Below are 10,739 nucleotides of genomic sequence, written 5' to 3' on the forward strand. Positions count from 1 at the left end.
TAAAAAGTCCAGTGCGCAAAATAGCAATCTCGCGAATTAATTCGCCCATATCAAGTGGCAGCAGCAGCAATGCGGAGCGCCAGAGTACCAGGCGTAGGCGGTGGTTAATGGGAGGAATGCGTTTTTCTTGACCGAGTCGAGGATGCCGGGGGTGGGTTTCTAGCCATTACGGAAATTTACGGCCGGTCTGAAACTATTGACTTAAGGGGGTGCTGGTTTTGTTGCGTTGGCTCCTTGTATGCAGACTGTTGAGATCTGAAGACCTCTCCTCACCTGGCCAGGTTTTTGTTTGGACGAGTGGGAGTGAGGTCAAGTTGTGATCCCCTGAGCTAGATTCCGCTGGAACCAGAAAGTGGAACGGTTCGAGGAGCGCCAGATGTACTCGAAAATTTGAATAAACGCTGCCGGGATATACTTTAAGTGTGCATTACAGCCATGACAACAGCAGAAGCCTCTATTCAAATTAAGAACGCTAATAAAAAGCAATCATCCCGGCCACGATTTGTTCTGCGGAGCGTGGCAAGATTCAAGTGTGTCTGCAGTCCTACAGTCATCAGCTTCCAAGTCGAGGGCGTAGAATGAAAGCTAGAAAAACGGGTCACAACTTAGAGCATTTTACTTGATGCATTTCAAATCCCACATCTCGAATTTAAACCGTGAAACATAAACAACACATACTCCGCACCTTTTGTACCTTTACGACTTTTGTCTTCTCACTTGCTCTCCTCGACTATTTCTGAGAAGATAGAGATCCGGAAAGTACATAAACGCCAGATTACACACTACTTTTCTTTCCTGGGGCGCATTTCAACATATACGTAGGTATGCGGCTCACGGTTGTTAAAATTCTGCGTAGGTTGGTCAATATAACAACAGAACGACAACAAGAACATGATCTGATGGCTGAGCACATAATGGACAAACAGACATACATAGGAATTCAGAACTGGGAATGGGCACAGGTTGACTAGGCTGACTAGGCCATGTGGACAGAAAGAGGAGAGTGTACACAAAGGTAATAAAATGTTCCCTGTTGGACAACTTTGATTTGAATTCTGGGCCCAGCTAGGACGATGGCAACCGCATCTATCCCGGGAGTATATGGCCGTTGTCAAATATTTATTAGATACATATATACGCGGTTGAAAAGAAATGGGAATTATATTTGTTGTCCAATTTCGGGTTCAAATGGGTTTTGAAGATGTTACATTACGAGGCAGTTCTTATGTCAGTGTAAACAGAAGTCTTCCTTTAAAAAACCACGTTAGAAGCTATTTGGTAAAGTAACATCCAAACTAAGATGAATTTGATATGAAGCTTTTAATTGTTTATTGCTCCTTTTGATGTGTAATCGTACACGAACCCACGAAGAGATAAGCCCACACATTTGTGGGTGAATGTACATTTGTAGCTAAGAGGCTGCATCTAGATTTCAAAGAATTTTGAGTTCAGAAGATATCAAACGAAATTAGAGAAAAGAAGTTTGAAGGCGGAAATGCATTTCATTTTGTGCACTATCAACATATCAAATGTGTAATAAACAGCAAAGGGTTGTTGAGGTGATCAAAATAAACAACACAAGTCGGATTAATCAAAAATTGTGTTTTAAACACCACCACCACCATATGCAAACACCATGCACCATGGTGCCTTTCCAACAAATGTCAAAACTAAGACCAGCTGTGGAAAGTACTAACCGGGACCTTTCTTTTGATACCCCGCAGGACTGTATTTGGTGGAAAAAAGATTGCAGCCCCCTTTTGCATATATGAGGACCCCCCTTAAATTCGACGTAAAAGGATGTAACTCACTGTATGCGTGAGCGTTCACCAAATTTGGTGGCGAGGCAACGTTCAGCAGTGGCCCGCTGGGGCGACATTAGATCGGTGTGATCTGCGGTTCAATGATGGCAAGCGTCGATGATGCACAAGAGGAAGCGTGCGGTGGCGTCACTACAGCGTCAGCAGGACGATCGAGAGAGGTGCATAACGGAACCGCTGTTGAGTAGGGAGCATGTCTCTCGGATAGAGGGCTATTGTTAATTTGGCCATCGTTGGACTGGTGCGATCTTTTATAGCGCGGGGCAGACAAAGGCGGAGAATTAATCGGCCGCAGCTACTTAGGCAAAGATAATGTCGCATCTTTTTGAAAGAGCTCCTTCGGCTTCTTCAAGTGACCATCATCGTACAATAACTTCCCGCACAGGACCATCAAAACGTTTACGGCAACCAAATCTTTTTTGATGCGCTTTTCGTCGTTATTTACCGCAGCTCGTACTTCTCTCACCAGTGAAATGATGGAGTTCTTTTTACCATGGCTACGCTACGCTGTAATTCTCGTACTTTTTCACGTTAATGAAATTCCAGCGCGGCGCGCTGGTAGTGAAACATGTAACTCTCAGCTAGTTACGTTCATCAATCAGACAAAAGACAAGACCTAGTGACTACGGAAACGAGGCAGCGCGTTTCTGTAGTCACTAGATCTTGCCTTTTATCTTTTTGGGAAATTGCCAATAATTCAGAGATAAAGGCACTGTTGATGGCTCAGTGCCCAACAATATTCTGGGGCAAGTCTTATTTTCCTATGAGGACGGGGATTTAACCTGTACTAAGATTCGAAGAGTAAAGTTGAAAGTGTCGCGGGTATATCAAAGAAGTTCATCAAAGAGTTTCCTTTTCATCAGATATTGTGTACGACCAGCGGCTTAAGACGACATTATCATACCCAAAATCAGGACATCCGCGATCGATATGGAGTTTCACGCATCATGGGAAAATTACAAGAGGCTTCGTCACGAAAACGACTAAAAAGCTGATCGAAATAAAAATGACTCGACTACGTCCAGGTGAAGGAAAGGCTAAAGAAGGAGAAGTAATCGTTGCGATAGCAGGAAGCATGCAAATATTCCACTCAATACAGGTACCCTTCTTTGGAATCTTAACGATCTTCCCCATCATTACATTTTGCTTTATTATTCACAAAAGGTGGGACTTCGCCGGATGATATACGATTCAGAATCGTGGTGAAGTCTTTGTCGACCTATTCAACAGCTCACCATCGTACGTTGACATCCACCACAGAACCAACGAAATGCTTACGACCGTCAACTATCTTGTGATGCGTAATACGATGCAAAATGGTTATTATCAAGAAAGTTTGAATTTTTAACCTTACCCCATGAGGGGGAGAGAATGGCGAAGACTTGGAAGAGTAACGAAGGTCCCTCCTTTCTAATCCCGTTAAAGAATACGACAATCATCTCCTTGCCCCCGTTGAAAATCTACAGCGTCTTGAATGGGGCTACCTTAATTTCAAATTGTTGCACATTTTGATATACTCATAACAAAGTTGGGTTTGTCGACCCTACTCACAGCGGAGAAGAGAGTAAAGATGGTATATAAAAAGTGGGAAAAGATACCGCTTTTCTACCTCCACTAAAAACCATAGCAATTAGTACTGCTTAAAAAGTTACGGCGCCCCGAAAGGGAGCATTTTTTGATACGATGATAGCCCCTTTTTTGGGGTCTATTATCTTGCAACAGGCGGTAAGCACCACAACTTTTCAACGATGTTAGAGAAGGGAACTTCTTCTTCCCCCTACAAACCCTTATTATCTCCTCTACCTCGAGGTATGGAGCCGGGTAATCAAATTTCACCATGATGGTATCAAAATACTCGCCATTTGAAACGCCATCATTTTTGAGGGGGAGGATGGATGACTGCGGCGGTTTTTGAACGAAATTAGAAAGAGGGAACCTTCTTTATATCCTCCGAATCGTTTTCCGCTAGTATGAGGATACCAAAAAACCCACTTTGGGAACTAACGGAATGTGACCGCCACGAGTTTTCATCGGGGTTAAAGACAGGGAACCCCCACCCAATCTTTCCCTTCTTCCATCAATTTTGTTGAGTCCACTGCAAAATCCTCACAATAATCCGATGCGATCTCCTCTGTTCTTACTTCTCTTCTCAGTTAACTTATTCGACCACTGGTTCCCCTCCGAATTTCTCGCCATTCCTTTACCCACGTCTTCCTTAGTTGAGTTCCTCATTAGTAATCTTGACACCAATGTCAGACGTGTTCCCGGTGGGCTCCCTAACCTTCATCTTTTTGTTTAGTCTTTGTCCCGTTCACATGCGGAGTGGGCACGTCATCACAAAATGATGGGTTTCCTATCATGTGTATGATCAGCGGACCATTCATCAGAGCTAACCAATATGCCAAAAGTAGAAGTGAGAAGACAGCTGAGATGATCACAACTATTATGAGAGGAACTTTTGAAAAGAGTGGTACCCGGATTTGGCGAAGCAGAAGAGAACGACAAGGATGCTACTCAAGCGGGCTCTAAATTCTGATTCAGCCGCTGGGTGGAATCGGTACAAAGAGGTGGAATCGGTACAAAGACGCGTAACGGTCGGCTAAACGATCATCATGGAGACACTTTTGCGAAGAGGCCAACTCTTTTGAGGCAACCTCAAAGCTGAAGCGCATCCTTGTCAAAGAAGGTTTACACCGCGGGAAGTAGACAGAAAGCGACAAAGAAATTGCAAACTAAATGCTTGAAGTGCACTTTCCAGATGGCACTCAAAATTCCATTCCAGGGCCGCCTCAACTGTAAGATTGGACTCTGAAATGGAGCATAATATTATTGGAATGAGTGAAATGGACATTTAACTCGTTCCATAGATAGAAGACTGCAGGTCCGGATGGCATTATTCCTGCACATGATTATATTCCAATTAATTGGCGTGGTATTTATTCCCAAACCAAGAAAGCCCACCTACACAGACACAAAAACAATCTGGCCGAATAGTCTAATTTCCTTTCTGCTAAAAGGGCTGAAAAGACTTACTGATTGGTTCATAAGGGATACATACATCTCTAGATGGCAATTCCATGGAGAGAACACTCCATGAGCTAATGGCAAAATTGAGAAGACGATGTCTGGTAAAGAATACACATTAGGCACGTTCGTCGATATCGAGGGCACCTCCAATTATGCCTCATTCGGGGCATGGAATCGATCCGCTTTTAATCAATTAGATTCTTGACATGCTAGAGTGAAGAAAGATCCACATATTGGCCGGACAGAAATCTGTTGAGACAGGATATCTTAGGGGTTGCCCACAAGAAGGGGTTTTCTCTCCTCTATTATCGCTTCTGCTTGTGAACACCTTGCTATGGCTCCTGGAGGACACAAAAAAGTTGTCGCACAAGTGTTTGCACACGTAATAATTATCGGCAAGTTTGCGGGCTCAGTATGTGACCGCTACAATGGAACACTGCATGGAATCCACAGTTGGTACCTTCATAATAGATGGACTGGACTAGTTATGTTCACAAAAAACGTCCGATGGGGTAGTTACACGGTACTCACCGTGGCAGAGGCAGCAAACTTTCAAGTGCATTTCGACTCTAAGTTAACGTGACGGCACCATATCCAGGAATAATACCAGAAATACTGGAGATTGCTCTGGTGCTGGAGGACCACTATAGATAAGACCTGAGGACTTTCACCAAAACGGTTCCATTGGATGTATACATTCATAATAAAACCTATTTTGATATATGCATTCATCGTCTGGTAGCTGAGACTGAACTTTGCTAGCAGCACGAAGCTACTGATGCAGACTCAGTTGCCTAAGTATTTATTACTGGAACAATGAATCGCACCGACCGCGACACTCGCAGTGGAAAACAGCTAACAACGGATATTGGTTTGATACTATTGGATGCCCGTCGATCATATGGCTTTCAGATTAGTCTTTGAAAAGACATACTTCGTCATAATCACCAAAAGAGAACAATCGTCGATAAATGGCCATGATTCTTTTGAGATTACAGAGGTAAACATCTTCACCGATGGGTCAATCATGGGCCAACCTCTCGAAAAAATAAACACCATATTCCCGGCGGAGATATATGCCATTTCATGGCAGCAGAAAAGCGTTTGCGCGACAAAAATGGAGGGGTCCCACCATTCGAATCTGTTCTGACAGTCGGACAGCATTATCCGCAATAAACAGCAAGGGCATATCAAGCCAGCAGTCATCAGGTGCTGTTGAAATTTGGTCGACTGAACGAAGCATTCCTCATGTGGATGCCAGACCACACACACATCGCTGGTAATGAGAAAGCTGATAGGCTGGCTCGTCAATGTTCAGAATCCACAATGGTGGGGCCAGAACCAGCTTTTGGCAACCAGCCATCCACTGTCAAATCCACTCAGTAATTGGGGGAACTCACACAGTCCAATGGAGTAATTTGAACTTCCGCCGGCAGAAGAAAACCTTTGTGAAGGAACCCGGGGGCCCCTTAAGAAGTGTGACATGAAAACCTTAGTAGAGTTTTTAACAGGACACTTCTCCTTAAAATTCCATAAGGAAACAATTATTATGGTGGGCTCGGCTATATGCGGCCAATGTGAAGAGGAAGAAGGGATGGCCTTACAGCTGCCCGGCCTCCTCAGACCTCAGGCGAAGATACTTTGGTAAGGTTTTCTTCAACGAAGAGTCTATACCTTCTGTCTCTGGAGAATGTTCCCAGATTCGCAAAAGCCTGTGAACGCCATAGGCGAGCAACCTTTGAATTGGCGATCTCCGGGGATAGCACAATGGGCTTAAGAAAGGCCTGAACATTTGAAGCTGCGGCTCCGTCTCTAAGCTAAACTGGTCCGTTGGTACTCGGTTAACCAGCTGACACTGTATGTGCTATTCGCTTAAACTATCCCCAAAATCCTTTTCCAGCTCTCTTGGTGGACAGCAACTTTTACTATTGACCTCCTTTGAAGGCCTGGGTCTAATCTTCGATAACAAACTTCATCCATCACGCTTCGAAAATTGCTGTTGTTATCCTACGTTCCCGCTCCAACTTTACTTCAATCCAGACCTCCTTAACACTCTTTAATTCCCTTGTAAGAATCATCCTTGGATATTGATGGGTAGTTTGGTCCCCCTTGCCAACCGTGACTGTCGCGCTCTTGAAGCTGTACAACGCAAATTCACCCACGCCCTCTTTTTCAAAAAGAACCTCCGCCATGTTGACTATCCTTCACGGTCGGTTCCATGTTTGACCATGATCACCAAGGCCTCATTCAATGCTGAATCGACTGGTATCGGACATCCAGTCACGATAACAAATCCCTCTGCCACCAGTCAGATGTGAACCGCGACCTTCCGCTACGACAGACCAACGCTCTAACCACTTGAGCCATCTGGACACAGGCCGAAACTAACAACGTTTGTGTTGTCGATCTGAATCTCGTGTTGCTGTCAATGAGTTGCTAAGCGCGTTTTTCCCGTTTAGGATTCTCGAAATAATTCCATTCATCTTCCGTCTTTCATGCGGAGCATCTCTTTCCCATGGCTTTCAAACGTAAAGAGATGCTCGTTTGAATGACATTCAATTGTTCTGCCAGTTATTTTTGAGATTGAATGTCTTTCTTATCGAGCAGTGCTTCTTGTTCGGCATCTTCACACTTCTCGATGTTCTTAAATGTTCTTCATTTCCCAAGTCAAATTCTTTGTTAACTGTAGACAATTCATTTCCCTCCCTCTGTGTACAACCTTCAAAGAAAATCCCAAAGAATTTTGCTTTTCGCATCAAGTGTCTCTCATATCTTTTCTTGCCCTATAACCCTGGAGAGTTGCGTGACCGACTGGCTGGCTACGCACTTGGGTCCCCCCATTCTGATAGAGCAGCATGACTTCATGAAGCATCCATCTACTACTTCTGCTCTCGTTCCTCTGGTGTTCCCCAAGGCTCAATACTTTCCTATTCCTGTTTTTATTACTCTGGACCGTTTCTGTTTAGTTAACCAGCTGACACTGGATCTGCTATTCGCTTGAACCATCCCCAACATCCTTTTCCTATTCATTTGATGGACAACACCTTTCATCATTGACTTCCTTTAAAGAACTGGGTCGAATCTTCGATGATAAACTTCGTTTAAATTCCCTCTTCGTTGACATCATCAGTTGAGCTTCAAAAGTGTCTGTTTTTATCCACTTTCCTGCCCTGACTTTACCTGAATCCAGCTCTCTTTACCGCTCTTTAACATCCTTGAATATTGCTTCGTAATCTGATCCGCGTTCTGCTACCGCGACTGTCACACTCTTTAGGTTGTACAATGCAAATTCACCCACCCCCTCTTTTTCAAAGGGAACCCTTCCCATGTGGACTATCCTTCACGGCCAGTTCTATCTTTAACCAAATTGATTTCGGTGTGCGCTTTACAGTACATCGTCAGTACATGAAAAGATAGAACGCTGAGATTATGCTGCATGAAGTCCTGGATCACAGACTAAAAATGTTATCACAGGAGCACAACATGCTGCGTAAACAACACTGATTATTTGACTCAGAACTTCCCGAAGTTACTAAGGAAATCATTTATGTAAATGGCGTGTGCCAGTTCTTTTCGGAAGAAGGGAAGACTTGGCTTCCGAAATCACTAATAAGACGGGAGACAACTCGACAAAAAGGACATTCTGGCACAAAAACTATACGCAAGAACTGATTAGAAAGTGCCCCTTTCTTGGCGTTTCCCTCCTTATCTTAGAGTCTACCGAAACCCGACCGATACCAATTCTCTCCAGGACGTACTTTTCGGGCCTTAAATAGACCAAGATATACAGCAAAAAAGTATCTCCTGCTGATCGTGCGTGGCAGCTTCATTTCCCTCAACCAATTTAGAATATAAAATATTTCAAAGCAGACATTTACGTGGTACTTCCCTTCGGAGATCGTGCGTCAATTAGTGAATAATTTAGCATTTTAAATTGTATAAAGTGCCGAACCCATCAATACATTTTCTATTCACTATTTTCCATTACAAAGCCCTCAGCTTTCTCCTTTGCAAATTTACATACATCTGCTTGCCTTTCACCCACTTTGCATGCCTGGATTCCTCCAAGGTGCAACTGAGGCCCTCGAAAACCTTCGCACTAATCCCAGCGACACTTAATCCAATTTCATCGCTGCAAAATGTGCGTTACAACAAAATCCCTAATCCAATCAAATTCCTTCTGGTACGCTCGCACCCAACTGTTGCGAGGCAAATTCTCCCACGAACGACACATCCGCGAAAGCCAACTGGAACCCGCAGCACAAAACATTCCCCAAACAACTCGGACTTTGCCAACAAACTTGGATGAAAATGAAAGCGAAGAACCGGTTGCCCATTTACATAAAAAGTAAACCAAATTATTTACATAAATTTGGCACAAAAAAACACTCGACCTTGTCTCAAAATGATAATCAGCCGCTGTGGAATTCAATGTTTAATCGATAGTGTCTCCCCGTCCGCTGGTGCTGGGCCGGGAGTCATGGGGACTGTCGTAAACATCTTTCAACAACTTCCGCTTGGAATGAAAACAAAGCGAACAGAAACAAGCACGACCGGATGTTTCGCAAGGAAACTGCACAAGCGTAAGCATGTGGAGAGCGTCTTAAGTCGCTTCTGGCTAATCCGTCCGATTGGGTCTTGGATGAGGAATGGATGGGGACCGATTGGAGCATTCTTTCGAGAGGTCGCTGTCCAGGTCCAGCACTCGTGCGACGTTGAAGATGAGAAATTCGCGATGCCAATTGCAGGTTCGGTGTCTTAGGAATTCTTTCACAGTTGAAGGGAGAAGTGAGCCTTGCTCGTCTTCACCTCCCGCCTGGGTCGAATGGCTCAAGTGCTCTTGCGAAACAGCTGGAAGTCCGCTCAAGGAATGCAGCATCTGCCCTTCGAGATCACTGTGCAGCGTCGCGACTTATAAATAGATGCATCGCCACTCGCTTGCATGTTTTATTGAGATGAATGCAATTCGGTCGTGGGAACGACATTCAGATGTGGGACCGGAATTTGAAGAGCTGGGATGACTCCCTTGAGGAGCACTTTGCACCTGATTGCTGATGGAGCAATGCAGAGATTAAGTAGAATTATATTTTAAAATAAACACTACAAAGCCAGGAATCCAGACAAAAACAAAACAAACGCGGATCCTTCCAAACACCTCACTTATCCCTAAAACCGCTGACTGTTGCCTCATAAGACAGCCGCGCCAAGCATCCTGCATCTCTCACTTACTCGATTTCGCATCCCAATCCAACCATTTCTTCCCGGAATTCCTTCAGTTTCCTGTTTATTTCACTGCCGCCTCGGCTGACCGCAGGATATTCTGTCAAAGTGACATTTGTCACTGTCAAGATCACATCTTTTCGCACAGAACCCAAACACTTCGCCACAAAACACAGAAATCCTCACCACCTGGCCATTATCGGCAACCGGGTCTGAATGCGCTCAATTCACTTTGCACTTGTTATTCTGATTTTCCGCACATTACACCCGCGACGAATGAAAACACACGCAACGAACACGAATTACATACGACGACGCGTCTTCGACGGACACAAACCAACGACTACGAGAGAAATGTCAGCCGACAAGAGCCATCTTGGCACTGAACTGAAATCTGGACTGAATTGGTTTTGTGGGAAATGTTCAAGGGGAATTGTCCAAGTGGATAGAGGGAAATATGACGGTTTGGGTTGCCAGTTTTCGTTTCAAAACTTGTTTCGTAACGGAAAATGTTTTTATTGGAGTGAGACTGAGAATTATTAGATGAAAATAAAGATTTTTTCGTGTGAAAAATTCAACACTACTGTTTGACGCTACTTTAACATTTTCCGGACACCCTTAACTTGGTTCACAATTGATTCTTCTTAACGAAAACAAGGCGTAAACCAAAAT

General features: G+C 44.1%; 1 protein-coding gene across 2 annotated transcripts in view; it reads right to left on the minus strand.

Moving 5' to 3' along the window:
- LOC119648183 (bifunctional heparan sulfate N-deacetylase/N-sulfotransferase) overlaps positions 1–10,432 on the minus strand; it is a 357,714-nt gene extending 347,282 nt beyond the window's left edge. For both annotated transcript variants that reach the window (XM_038049769.1, XM_038049768.1), the window contains exon 1: positions 10,077–10,432. The gene's annotated coding sequence lies outside the window, so the exon portion shown is untranslated. The remainder of the gene's footprint in view (positions 1–10,076) is intronic.
- Between the last annotated feature and the right edge of the window lie 307 nt (positions 10,433–10,739).

This window comes from Hermetia illucens, chromosome 2, assembly GCF_905115235.1.
Source record: "Hermetia illucens chromosome 2, iHerIll2.2.curated.20191125, whole genome shotgun sequence".
In the NCBI taxonomy this organism is placed as follows: domain Eukaryota; kingdom Metazoa; phylum Arthropoda; class Insecta; order Diptera; family Stratiomyidae; genus Hermetia; species Hermetia illucens.